Genomic DNA, 14,666 nt, shown 5'->3' with positions numbered 1-14,666 from the left:
ATGAGCCTCTAGATGTCTAAAGCCCTGTACACACGGGCCAGAATCTTGTCAGGAAAAAAAACGTTGTTTTTCCTGACGAGATTCTTGGCAAGAATCTCTTGCCGCCCGAGTGTACAGACACTCCTTTCAAAAGGACCACAGTTCTTTTGGAAGGCAAGAATGTGGTGACGTCATCGCGTATGACGAGCATGCGCTCATCACATTCTATGCCGTCGCCGCCATCTTGCTGCAGCCTACCTATGCCTAAGAAGCTACTGTGCATGCGTCAGTCATTTTGAGCAAGCGCAGGTTTCCACGGCGACAGGTAAGTATACACACTCTCGGGTTTCTCGGCAGGAATCACAACGAGAAAATAGAGAGCAGGTTCTCTATTTTTCTCGTCAAGATTTTAGGCAGTTTTCTTGACGAGAAACCTGAAAGCCTCGTACACACGCACTGTATACTTGGCCAGAAAGCTCTGCCAGCAATTTTCTTGCTGGTTCTTGCCGAGTAAACCAAGCGTGTGTACGAGGCTTTATGCCTAAAATAACTACTTTTGTTTCTTTAGGACATTTTTTGTATTGTAATCTGAAAAAATAATTAGCATGTATTTTAAAGTGGAGTTCCACCCACAAATGGAACTTCTGCTGTTCGGATTTCTCCCCCCTCCGTTGTCACATTTGACACCTTTCAGGGGGAGGGGGGGAACAGATATTCATCGAATCCTCCTTTGCCCCCCCCAGCTGTCTTCTGGGAGACACACATGTCCCAGAAGACAGCAGGGACCAATTAGAATGTGCAGCATGACTCATGCATGCGCAGTAGGGAACCAGGAGTGAAGCTGAAAGTCTTCCCTGCCTGGTTCCCTTACCAGGAATGGCGGGAGTCTATCCGAAGATCGGCTGGGTTGCCGATATCATGGGCTCCCTGGACAGGTAAGTGTCCTTATATTAAAAGTCAGCAGCTACAGTAGTTGTAGCTGCTGTCTTTTTAATTATTTTTTTTCCCTGGGCAGAAATCCGCTTTAAGCACAAGCTTGAGCACAAGCAAGCGTGTATAAAGTTTCTAACTCTTTTTTTTCTTTTTTTTCCATTATGTTAATGAATACATATATTTTTCAGATGAATATGAAATATTGCATATGTACAAATATTTTATGTTTTACTACTAACCGAAAAACAATATAATGTTACGTAAATTTTAGTAAGTGTGGGAAAATGTGCATTCACTAAGATATATGATCACCCAAGACACTCATTGAAAGCACATAATTACAATCAGGTCCTGATGCTAGATATACAGTATAGTGATTCTCAGCACTACAGAAATTGCTATTCACTTTGTATTATAATTATAAGGAGTACTTGGCTAGGATACTTGCTGGTGTACTTAATAAGCTATGCAAGAAGAATAAAGTCAAGTTAAGTTACCCTTAGCCACCAATTAGAATACACTCTATTGAAAACAGAAAATTACAAGATGGATTTTGATTCATTAACTAAGATGCTGTACTTCACACCCAAGAAAAGTGCAACACTTTATAGCAATCAACAGACTCCCTCTTACTGAAATCAGATTAGCATAAGATGCATAAGATGTGCAGCATTTTTTATTTATTTTTTTGAATCAAGAAGGCTTGCAACTCGGATGCTCTTGAATAAAATTCCTCTTTTTGCTACATGGATATACAGGTATAGGCTATATACTGATAAGTTCCGGCTATTACGCCGTCATTGCTTTGATGAAGGCTTCATAACCTAAACGCATCAGCATATAGCCTGTACCCTTGTATCCATGTAACAAATAAATTCAAGAATTGCGCCTGTGGTGCCTGAACGCCCTGGCTTGAGCACCTGATCAGTTTGTGGACTCTAATATTGGCAGTGGAGCTGGGGTAACATTTTGTTTCTTAAGTGCTGTATGTACATTAGTTGTCGTAGATGTTGTACTTTTAATGCAGTATTAAAGTAAAATGTATTAAATTGCAGCTTACTAATTGTTAGGTGGGTGCATTAGTTTTCTTTTTTGTTTTCTTTTTTTCCTTTTTATTTTTAATAAAGCCAGTGAGTCGGTTATTTTTTCTCTTCCTTTAACAGATCAAGCTGTCCGGACAAAGTAGCAGTTAGAGAGTTGAGACAAACCACTTATCAGTGTTGGGGGTGTTTACAATGGCTTTTTTATTTATGTAAAACCTTTATACCAAAAATAAAAAAAACTGTTGTCTGTAACTACTTGTAAAGTGTTAACTTGAATTCAACTTACATTTTTTAGTAAAGCCCTTTGAAATTTGCTAGTCTAAAGCCTCATACACACGATCGGACTTCCATCTGACTTTTCCGTGGATTTTTGTCCGAAGGGGTGTTGGCTGTGAACTTGTTCTGCATACACATGGCAGAACATTTTCAGCAAACATTCACCAAATCATGTGGTTTTTCAGCACTTTACCGCCACCCTTTGCACAACTTGTGGTCATGTTGTCTGATGTTTAGAATTGGTCCTGAGCATGCGTGTTTGTACTTTGTATTTTAGTTCGATGGACTTGTGTACACACGATTGGATGATCCTCCATCAGACATTTGTTGTCGGAAAGTTTGAGAGCATGCACAGCAGACATTTGTCCGCTGAAAAGCCACCAAAAAATTGTCCGATGGAGCATACAGACGGTCGGATTGTCGGATAAAACAGGTCCGTCGGACCGTTGTTGTCGAAAAGTCTGATCGTGTGTATGGGCCTTTACACTGCCCTCTCCCCAGACTGGCAATGCTGCTGTCCAAAGGTGTCTGTTTTACAACTTCATCCAGGGTTCAGAAACCCTAAAGCTCGGTGCGGGCCGTGCATCCCACATTTGCTTAGGCATAGCAGCCTATTAATTTGAATGGGTTGCTGTGCACATCCTTTTAAAAACTGCATGGTCTTTTTGATCATGTGGTTTCCCCGCTGCTCGCATTGCGGACTGAGATGCATGGGTGTGCCATTCGTAATGAATCTCGCAAGAGCAGTGCGATTCAGTTGTGGGTGGTTGCGGGTATCGATGTGATTCCCGCACTCGGAACGTGCGGTCCGCACTTGTGTGAACTGAGCCTAAGACACTTAGGCTGCTTTCACATTGGCAGCGGAGGTGCGGTGACGGTATAGCCACGCTATTTTTAGCGCAGCTATACCGTCGTATTTACCGCGATATTCGGGCGCTAGCGGTGAGATTTTAACCCCCGCTAGTGGCCGAAAAAGGGTTAATACTGCCCGCATCGCGGGCGGTATTACCGCGGTTTCCTATTGATTTCAATGGGAAGGCGCGGTATACACCCCGCTTCTATACCGCTCCAAAGATGCGGCTAGCAGGACTTTTGGAGCGGTCCTGCTACTGCACCGCTTCAGTGTGAAAGCCTTCAGGCTTTCACATTGAAGCCTGCAGGGCATGATTTTTTCATGCGGTATAGCAGCGCTATATTTAGCGCTGTACCGCATGAAAAACACCTCAATGTGAAAGCGGTCTTAGGGGTTGATTTACTGGAGAATGCAAAATCTGGTGCAGCTGTGCATGGTAACTTCATCTTGTTCAATTAAGCTTTGACAAAAAAAAACCTGGAAGCTGGTTGATTTATATGCAGAGCTGAACCATATTTTGCGCTCTCCAGTTTTAGTAAATCAACCATGAAGTGTTTTACTGGCTGGATCGCCACTGAAATAAAGAAAAAAAAAGCCTCAAAAAATAGTGCATATCTAAGGATTGTTAAGCTGAAAAATATAAATTTTCTGTTTTTGAGGTTTTTTTTGTAAAATCTTTATTTGAGGATGGCATAGCAATACATCACAACAGTTGTTGTAAAAAAGAAAAGCATCTCACATCAAACAAGAAGCCATCAATATACAGTTTTTCAACGTAACACATAAGGAAAGACAAGGCAGTCTTTGGGGGAAGGGAAAGTGGAAGCAACTAATCCCATTGGGGGCCCACTACTTATGGGTGCATCACAGGGGGATGTAGGGCCAGGCAGCGGGTCGAAAGCAGAGACCTCCCCCCTATATAATACTCACAAGACATAGGCCCAAGGCACATGGGCAGCACGTCTCAAACATCATAGTAGGTAGCAAAAAGAAAAAGGGGGGGCACCTCGGTACCCGTAGGAGGGGCAGGGCGACCAGGGGCCAATCTAGCCAGTCAGACGGACAGCAAGTGAGGCTAAACACGTGTAAGTTGACGGGATAGGCCGGCCGGGTGTGCCCGGGGGGAAGGGGGGCCACCTAGGACCTCCATCTTACCTTCCCCCCCGCAACAGCCCCCACCGACCCCGTATCAATCGACAGGCCCGTCCCGGGGTGACAAAACAAGTGCCAAGCCCTCAAAGGGGCTAGGCTGCCCCCCAGAAGCAGGCCGTTGAGTCCGCTCAACCAGCCAGGGCCCCCAGAACCCACCCCCTCCCCCAGAACACCAACCACCTGGGCCCCCAGTATCAGCACAGTGCCTGTAGGTCCCAGTGGGAGAAGCGGAGAAGGTTAGAGAGAGAAAGACAAGAGGGAAAAAAAAGGGAGTGGGGAAGGTAGGGGAAGAGAAAGGGAGATAGAGAGGAACTAGGAACAGAAGGAACGTACCTGAGGTCAGACATCCAGCTCCTCCCCCGCGCCACTGGTCACCACCATCTCGCAGTGAGAGCAACCTAAAAGGAAAAGACACCCAAAGGATCCGAGGCGGCTCCACCAAGGGCAGAGTTACGGGCTATTGGGCCCAAGGTCTTTGCTTAAGGGAGGGGTCTGCTAACTCTAACAACGCCACATCCAAACTGGAGGGGACAAGTCCCGGGTCCAGGAAGTACGTCGTCCAGGCCGACCAGGTGCTAGAGTAACGCTCTCGGGTATTCCTGCAAGTGGCGATCCAGTCCTCCGCCTCCCGTATCTCACCCACCTTGCGAATCCATTCCTCCCTGCTGGGAACCTGCGGGCGCCTCCAGTATATTGGAAGCAGCCGTTTCGCTGCGTTCAAAAGATGGGGCAGCAGGCTACGTTTATACCGGCTCGCCGGCATGGGAGGAATGTGCAACAGAAAGTGGATCGGGGAGAACGGGGTGTCCAGGTCCAGAATTTCCTTAATCTGGGACTGTACGTCCAACCAGAAAGGTCTGATCACTGGGCAATCCCACCAGATGTGCAGGAGTGTACCCCTGTGGCTGGAATCCTCTCCAGCACCGGTCAGACGTGGAAGGGTAGATCCTAGCCAAGTCCGCAGGTACCCGGTACCAACGGGACAGCAATTTATAGTTTGTTTCCTGTGTCTTAGAATCAATGGAGCTAGATCGGGTGAATTGGTACAGTTGTGTCAGCTGGTTAGGGGTGAAAGTCGTTTCTAAGTCTCGCTCCCATATCCGGACAAAAGTAGGCTTCTGTAGGGGGGACGCAAAGCTAAGCAAGTGGTAGAGTTCAGATATCATGTGTGGGATCGGCTCCTCTTCAATAAAGAGGCATTCGAAGGCCTTGAGTGTAGAGGTGTCCCTGATTGGGTCCCCGTGGGTCGCAAAAAAGTGGTGAAGCTGTCGGTAGCGCCAAAAGTCCATGGGAAAGGACCCGTGCCGTCCTCTAAGTGTCTCTAGGGGCAAAAGCTTACCGTCTTGCAGGAGCTTTCCGCAGCTAGCGTTACTATCATCCACCCATGGCCCGAAAAAACCCGCCTGCTCCCCCGGTGGAAACCACAGAAAGCCGCCCAACAGGGCCAAAGGGGACACGTTGAGCCGGTCCCATATCCTCAAGGTCTGAACTGTCAGCGGGGAGGCAGAGTCCGACAGTCCTCTATCCCCCCGGGACAGCCACGGGGCATAAGATAGGTTCCTACCCGCCATACACTTTTCCAGGGAGACCCAAATCTTAGAGGCTGTGTGAAAGCGCCAGTTAAGTATCCTCTGGAGGACAATTGCCCTGTGGTATCTCTGGATGTCAGGGAGACCTAAGCCCCCCACTGCCCTCGGGCGTGTGAGCACCCGGAGCGCACTTCTCGGCTTCCGGTTGTTCCAAATAAATTTAGATATCAGGCTAGACACCTGAGTGAAAAAACCCCGGGGAAGGGACATAGGCAACATCTGCATGTAGAACAGGATGCATGGTAAGATGTTCATCTTTACTACAGTCAACCTCCCCAGCCATGTAAAGGCCGTCTTAGTCCAGGAGGCCAAGTCATTTTTCACTGTAGCTAACAAGGGGGGAAAGTTGGCTGCATAAAGGGTGTCATATCTATCCGTCAACCGGACACCTAGGTATTTCAGGGAGGACTTGGCCCAAGAAAACGGGAAGACCGTCCGTAATAGGTCTGCCAGTGAGGGTGATATCTGGATAGGGAGTATTTCAGACTTTGAATAATTGATTTTAAAATTTGAAAGGGACCCAAAGTGGGTGAGTTCCCTCATCAGATTTGGCAACGAGATCAGGGGCTCCGTCAAGTGAAACAGCACGTCATCAGCATAAGCTGAGAGCTTGTGCTCCGTGTGGCCCACCTTCAGCCCTTTAATATTGACATTCGCCCGAACGGTGCGTAAGAAAGGCTCCAACACCAGGGCAAACAGGATAGGTGACAACGGACACCCCTGTCTCATGCCATTTCTTATCGGGAATCTGTGGGAAAGTAGTCCGTTGACCTTGACTTGAGCGTATGGGTCTGAGTACAACGCCATAATCCAAGACAGCATGTGTGCCCGAAGACCCATAGTTTCAAGGACAGCCTGAAGATAGCTCCAATCCACCCGGTCAAAAGCTTTCTCCGCATCTGTGGAGAGAATAAGATACGGGGGGAGTCAGCGGAGGTGCGTGCCCAGTGAATGAGGTGTGTTGCTCTGACAGAGTTGTCCCGGGCCTCACGGCCCGCCACAAACCCCGGGACAATCAACGGGATCAGATGTTTTAGTCTGGTGGCGAGAATCTTTGCTAAGATTTTGACATCCACATTTAGGAGGGATATTGGTCTGTAACTTTGGGGCTGAGTCGGGTCCTTTCCGTCTTCCGTCTGTGGATGACCGAAATGTGAGCTAGCAACGCCTCACTAGGGATGGCATTTCCTGCTGCTATGGAGTTGAAATATTCACACATCGTCCCAGACAGCAGAGGCAGGAATTGCCTATAGTAAGCTTTAGTGAACCCATCAGGGCCAGGGCTTTTGCCACTGGGCAGGGACTTCACCGTAGCCTCTATCTCAGCGAGGGTGATAGGGGATTCTAATTGGGTGACCTGATCGTCCGTCAGCGAGGGCAAGCCAGACGCCTTAAGGTAGTCGTGGATGTCATTGAGTCTCGTGTCACTAACCCCGGGGGGGCGCGTCGAACCCAAGTCATACAGGGCAGCATAATAATCTCGGAACCCAGAGGCTATCTGGGAGGACCTAACCGCCAGTATCCCAGAGGGGAGGCACAGCTTGTGCACCAGCATTTGCGCACGTTTCTTCCTGAGTGCTCTGGCCAACATGCGGCCACATTTGTTTCCGTGCTCGTAATATTTGTGTGACATATAGCGCAGTTGTTTACGCGCCTGGCGGTCTAGTAAACGGAGAAATAATTCTCTCATATCAGTCAGCTCCCTCAATGCCTCTGGGTCGCCGGTATGCTTATGTCTGAGTTCAGCCCTTTGAAGGGCCTCCAGGACCCTGTTAAAGTCTACCTGTCGGGCCTTCTTTAGTCTAGAGCCCTGGGAGATCAGTTCACCCCTCACTACCGCCTTGTGACCCTCCCACACCCTACCTTTACTCACTCCCTCCGTGGTGTTTTCTCGGAAGTAGTGAGTCAAGACATCTGTCACCTTTGAGACAACTACCTCATCGTCCAGTAAGGACTCGTTTAACCGCCACGACCAAGCCCGACGGGTGTCCGGCCGCAGGGCCAGCGTGGTCGATACCGGGGCATGGTTGGATATGGTAAGATTCCCAATGGATGAGGCCTGTAGTACCTCCAGGGCTAAGTGGTCTACACAGATGAGGTCTATACGAGTATAGACGTCGTGGACCTTCGAGTAGTAACTGTAGTCTCTGTCGGAAGGGTGCAATACACGCCAACTGTCAAACAAGCGGTGGGTCTGAAGGGACCGACGAAAGTGACGAAGGAAAACGTGCGAATGGGAGGGACGGTTACGGGAAGTGTCAAGCTGTGGGTCAGGACTAACATTAAAGTCGCCCCCCAGGACCAAGGCCCCTTCTCGAAAGTCCGCCAGGGAATCTAGGGTGTTGTCAAGGAATGAAAGTTGACCCGAGTTAGGGGCGTAGATCGTAGCCACGGTAAGCCTCTGACCCATAACCGAGCCCTTTAAAAAAACAAACCGTCCCAGAGGGTCTATTTTACTCTCAGCAACCTGAAAGGGGCAGGATTTGTGTATGGCAATAGCCGTGCCTTTAGATTTAGTTTCCGGGGAGTTACTTAGGAACCACTGGTTATACAAATGAGTCGGGAGTTTGGGCAGAGATCGGGAGGTAAAATGCGTCTCTTGCAAAAGGACTACCTGTGCCCCAGACCTCTTCAATTCCCACCACAGTTTACTACGTTTACACGAGGAGCAAAGACCTCGGACATTATATGTGAGTACCTTAAGTGACGCCATCGGGGGGTCCGTTCGTGGAAAGAAATTCCATCTCTGGGGTAGATGCACTGCGGGGGGCGGAGCCGGAGGCCGTTCCTGTGAGAGGGAAGCAATCAAGAGAGAAGGAATAGAAGGGGGAGAGAGAGAGACAATTAGTAACAGAGAAACAGATAAACAAAACATACAATAGTAGGGGGGTAAAAGCCCCCCATCTAAACACCAAGGGGATGGGCCCCGGGGTCAACCCTCCAAGGGAGGGGTCCCCAAGACTCATTCCCATTTCCCAAAGGGAAAATATACCTAATAAGGTATGGCCTACAGGGGGAACGTGGACCAACACGAGAGGGCAGGACGCGAGGGTCAGTCCCCGCACACCACCGCCTAGTAAACTTCAAACATTCAATTTAGGAGAGGAAATCAGCTCAAAAAAAGAAAAAAAACAAACGGAAAGCAGAAGCAGAGCTGTCAACGAAAAATAAAAATAACGACTCAGAGTTAAGCTACGAAAGTGGGCACACTCGGGCTTGGATGTCAGGGGGACCCTCCGATGTGACAGGTCCCTACTGGGCCCAGACCTCAGCTAAAGTCCATCTGTCAGAGCCGGGGTTAGGAGGCCCGGAGCCAGCCATCAGCATCGACATTAGTTCTAGACCCTGCAGCAGGTCAGCTAAGACGCACTGCGTAGCTATGGCTGTAACCTCCCCCCCAAAACAAAACACCCCCACAGAGTCCGGGCTTAGAGGGGGCTGCACAGCAATGGGTGAGGGCTGGGGGGGAGTGTGGTCAGTCACTGGGGAGTAGCAAAAAGGAACAGGGGAAAAGTAGGATCTGTCCACTCAGTGCCCCTGGGGGTCCGGACCCCGAGGGGAGCTGGCCGAGGGGCGTCTACGGTCGCGTCTGCGACTCCTGCGATTGACCGGCATCCACGGTTGAGGAAGTTGCAGTTGGGGGTGTTTGGATAGCCCCCTCCAGTCAGGAAAGTCCACCGGTTCCAGTCCCAGGGTGTCTAGGAAATGCGGGAGATCATCCTTGTTGCGCAGCGTGGCCTGTCGGCTATCCTTAGATGCTTGGAGGTAGAAAGGGAAACCCCAGCGGTAGGTCAGTCCTGCTTTTTGTACAGCTTCAAGCAGCGGACGAAGGGCTCTGCGCTGCATGAGAGTTCGCCGCGAGATATCCTGGTAAAAGGAAAGCTTGGCCCCGTCAAAATCGAAATGTTGCTGCCCACGCATCTTCTGCATAATTCTGTCTTTCAGGGTGTATTTATGAAGCTTGCATATTACATCCCTGGGATTGTCCGGATCTTGAGAGGGGGGCCTAAGGGCCCTGTGGGCACGATCAATCTCAATGACTGCTGTTGCAGGCAGACCCAGAATCTCTCTGAATATGTCCTCCAATGTAGGGATAATGTCTCTGGGAGCAGTCGCCTCTGGCAGGCCGCGTATGCGGATATTGGCCCTCCTGCTGCGATTTTCAAAATCGTCGAGCTGGCAGAGTAGTGCTTCGATTTTCTGATCTTGGACACTGCATCTGTCCTGTAGCATGGAGATTGCTGGCAGGGCCTCATCCAGTCTCTGTTCTACTGACTCCATTCTGGCCCCTAGGTGGTTGGTATCCGCCTTCAATTGTGCTATGTCTGCGGTAAAGGCCTTCTCCACCCTGGCAGTAAACCTTTCCAGGTCAGCACGTGTGGGGAGAGACCAGATATGGCGCTTCAAATCCCCATTGCTCAGTACATCCGCCATGTCAGGGCCCTGTCCATGGGAGGTGGAGGATCCCGGGGGGAGAGAGGGGGAGCCGTGTCACTCACCAACTCCGGAGAAGGGATCTGGGAGTCCGCTGTATGTTGTTGCTGCTGGAGCTGTAGCGCGGCCTTCTGCGACGCCTTGGATGCCTTAGCAGCTTTAGGTGTCGGCGCCATCTTGGAGGCTTCCGGGCCTGGTCCCCGCGCTCCACCGAAGAAGGCCTCCAGCTGCTCCTGCCGGGTCCCGTCCACTCTTGCCTGCTGGGAGAGTGCCCGCCGTCCCTGAGACATCTTCGGTGCTAATTGGGGAGCGATTCGGCCCTCCGTGCTGCGAAATAAGCCGCGGTGTACGAGGAGCTGAGGCAATGCACGTCCTCACTCCTCCATAGCCAAGCCACGCCCCCTGTTTTTGAGTTTAATGCCTCTTTAGGTTAACACTTTAGTCCTTGCACTGCTATAGCTGCATGAGAAGGAAAAATAGTTTTCAGTCACATCAGATCTAATGGCTGAACAAAAATTAAGCAAGTGTAAAAAAATAAGTAGGAACTAGAGTACAAAATTGCTTTGCTGATCCATTCTTTTTTAACAAACTATGTATTTATTTATTTATTTATTTATCATAACTATATATTGATTTTTTCTGTGTAGGAATTTCCCTTTAATGTCACAGAGATGAAGCAGTTGCATTGGATTTATAAGCTGTTTTAGTCATACCTTTTCGTAGTCTGCTGACTCAGACAATCCCTGATGACCTCCACTTGTTCACTGACCTCTATTTGTCTACTGCACTGAGCAGTTAAAGATCAGCTTCTGTGTGACCGAGAACCATCAATCTTTTGCTTCTCCCACTAGTATGCATTGACAATTCCTCTTTGAATTAGTTGGCTCCAACAAGCCTTTAAATGATATTTACCTTGACGCCTACCTGATGTTAATTAAAGATTTGCATATTAGCAATCTATTTGCTGTCCACTGCTGTATAATTAACCAGAGCAGCAAACTTTCCCAAATCCAATTTAAATGCTTATTACAGACACCTAATATTCAGTATTGCAAATTAATCAAACAGAGGAAGACAATCCACTGCATTTTATCAACAGGCTTAGCCTGTTTAATTAAGTAGTACCTGTTCTTTTTTAAAAGAAACATGAGATGTTAGTAAGGGTTTTCTGTTAAGCAGTGACACTTTCTTGACATTTTGGACACCTGAACTTAAAGATCTATGTACTTTTCAGTTATTCAGCAGAGTTTATTGCTTTAGTGGGAAATGATTGCATTTCTTTAAGACTCATACACACAGACACAGTTATCCAGGGCCTGTTTAAATTCTCTGGATTGGTCCAGTGTTTAGAAAATGTGGCAATTAGAAGAAGCCTACCCAGTAAAGCTATAGAGAAAAGGGGGGCAGTACAGTCAATACTCATGGTACTTAAATCTGTTTAAAAAAAAATCATAATATTGTAAAGCTGACTGCTAAAAGTGCGTGCAAAAGTATGTTCGGAAGCTTCATGTTAAAAGGTTAAAGGGGAAATGTCTACAGTAATGGTACACTCAGATTAAACCAATGGCTTATCATTTAACCCTCCTACAAGCATTCCTCCATCATTTTAGATTTTTAGAGACCTTGTTTTAAAAGACTTGGACTCCCTTAAAATAAAAAATGTGAAACCACAGAGGGTTAAAGAAAAGACACATAGGTGTCCGACCTGCGGACCAGGATGGAGGTTTAGTGATCCTTGACAAGGATCTCCATAAAAGGGAAATGGAAAGGATTTTAATGTCAAAAATATTGTATTTCAAAATGCATAAGTTATACAAAAAGCATAAGCCATACATAAGTAAATAATAGTATACGTTTAGAGGAATTCAAACTATTTATAGCTTCGACAGATAGAGACAAGAACAGAGGCCTTTGGTCAGTTCTGGGTCTTTTGAGATTATCAACTGTCGGTATATATTTAGAAAAACGAATTCAAGCTGGAGGCAGGTTCCTCTCCCCCCAACACCCCATGTGGGATCTAACTGTGCTGGAGGGGGGATCCCAGACCCTCCCATTATACCAAACCCCTTCGTCCGGGAAGAGGTCTGTACCGGATCTTGAACATCAGAACATAATAAAATTGTGGAATACTTAGACCTGTGATCTTAAACAATAGACCTCTAAACTGAGAAGAGGGGAAAGAAAGGCACAGGGGCTCAGAGCGAGCAGAAAGGAAAGGGAAAGATGTGTGTAAATGAAGAGTGGAAAGGATTTTATTGAACACTGATACCTATACTCCACTTAGAAATAATTCCACATTTAGCTACAAAAAATATCTGAAGACACTAGTAGACAGTGGATATAGGGATGGAACTTTGAAAAAAAAAATAACTTGCTTTCCTGGTACCCCTGGTACCTAGGTTACCAGTGATCCACTATTTACCCAAAATTCATAACATTTTGGAAAATCCACCAGGGCGTCCCAATCATCGGTGGAATAGACATCACTAATATAATACATTGATTATTTTTTACAACCACTGGTAATGCAGACCCTCTCCATTTTGAAGGATACAAACATACTTATAGTATCTTTAGGGACATACAATAGCAACAGGGATACATTTTGTCCACCTATAGACATAGCTTCACTTTATACAGTCTCATGAATGAGGTTATAAAGTGGTTCCCGAATTTTCTAAATAAGGATTCTTCTTTGCCAGAGATTCAAAATGGGTTTATGCTCCAGCATTTGGAATTTTCCATGCAACATATGTTTTTTTGCTTTGGAAGGCTTTTTAGCTATAAAATAACGGTGTGGTCATGGGAGCTCCCAGCATGGCCAAACTTTTTATGGCCAAGTTGGAGGAGCAGGATGTAGACTAATAGAAGACCCAAGCTTGTATTGTGAAAATGATACATTGATGATATTATCATCATTTAGAATGATGACTTGAGATTATTGGAAATTTACACAGGTATCCTTTATGACAACCAAGAAGGTATTAACCTCAGTTACAAGGAAAGGGGTGGAGCCTGGATACACATAATCACTCATGCACACTGACCAACCAGCAGCTATCTTGGATTCTCGTGGATTGTGTGAATCGGTGTACAATGTTTTTATTATGTAAGGGCAATCGTTTAAAAAAAAAAGTTTTACCCAATGGTTTTACATTATGAGGAATGTTTCCTTTTGCCTTATAGTTTTACATGTAAAGCTGTTCCTCTTACCTGGATGTGCTAAATCGATGCAGAGCTTGTTTGATGGAGTGTGCATCACTCCATGGTCCTTTGGGGTAGAAGAGAAGACCAGAGCAATACTTTGCTGCTGATTCTATCCCTTTGGAAAGCTTGCTTATTATATGTCTTTTGTGACCACTCTGTGTGTAAGTGTCATAAGTTTCTGGTAAGCTTCTTTGAACACTGTGTGGGGTGTGCAGCACACTATCTGTGACCAAGTTATTCCTTTCACTGGCTTCAGGAAGAGGATCAATAACTTCATATTGTCTCTGTATGGACACTTGTTTTAAAATTTGCTTTGTGTATGGACACTCATTTTAAAATCTCTACTGTATGTATATGGATTCTATTTGGTTTGCGTTTTATTTGTGTGCTATCACTGCACAGATTTTCTGATTATTTTGTCTTTAATGATTGAATATTTAATATTATTTTTTCACTTTTTTTTATTTTTATTTTTTTATTTTGCAGTACACTACATTGTAGGTTATATTTATTTTTTGTGCGCCACACATTGTAGTTTTGGGTACTACTGTATCAGGATATAGTGTTGGCTGCTACTTTTGGATCCCTTTGAACTTAAGCAAGGATATCTTATTTTTATTTTCTAAAAGTACATGTTTGTTGACCCCTTGACTCAATATATCCTATCTGCCAACAGTGTCACGGAGTGCTTAATGCTAATCAGGGAAGCTATGTTGTGGCTAAGGGCTCTTTCACACGGAGCGGACCGTTTCCGGGTCCGCTCCGTGTGTCTCCGTCGGCTCAGCGGGGATCCCCGCTCAGCTGTCGGCGGATAGGGCAATCCCCGCACACAGTGCAGGGAACGCCCTGTCTCTGCTCCGCTGTCCCCTATGGGGAACCTGATGCAGACGGACCGTCTGTCCGTCTGCATCAGTTCCGCTCCGCCGAACGGAAGAAAAATAGTGTTTCTTCCGTTCGGAAAAGCGGATCCCGACTGACACGGACGCTAGCGGATGCTCCATCCGCTAACGGACGCGTTCCCATTGGGATGTATTACAAGTCCGTTAACGGACTTGTAATAACGGATGAGCGGAACGGACATGTGAAAGGGGCCTTACAAGTAAAAAAAAAACCTGATGCTATTCTTTCATTAACTTTGACATGTGATCTGAGAATATGTACAGCTATATCTAAGTGATTAAGAAGAACAGAAATTCTAGT

The sequence above is a fragment of the Rana temporaria genome, chromosome 4, assembly GCF_905171775.1.
Source record: "Rana temporaria chromosome 4, aRanTem1.1, whole genome shotgun sequence".
Taxonomy (NCBI): Eukaryota; Metazoa; Chordata; class Amphibia; order Anura; family Ranidae; genus Rana; species Rana temporaria.
Note: the sequence above shows the minus strand (reverse complement) of the source record.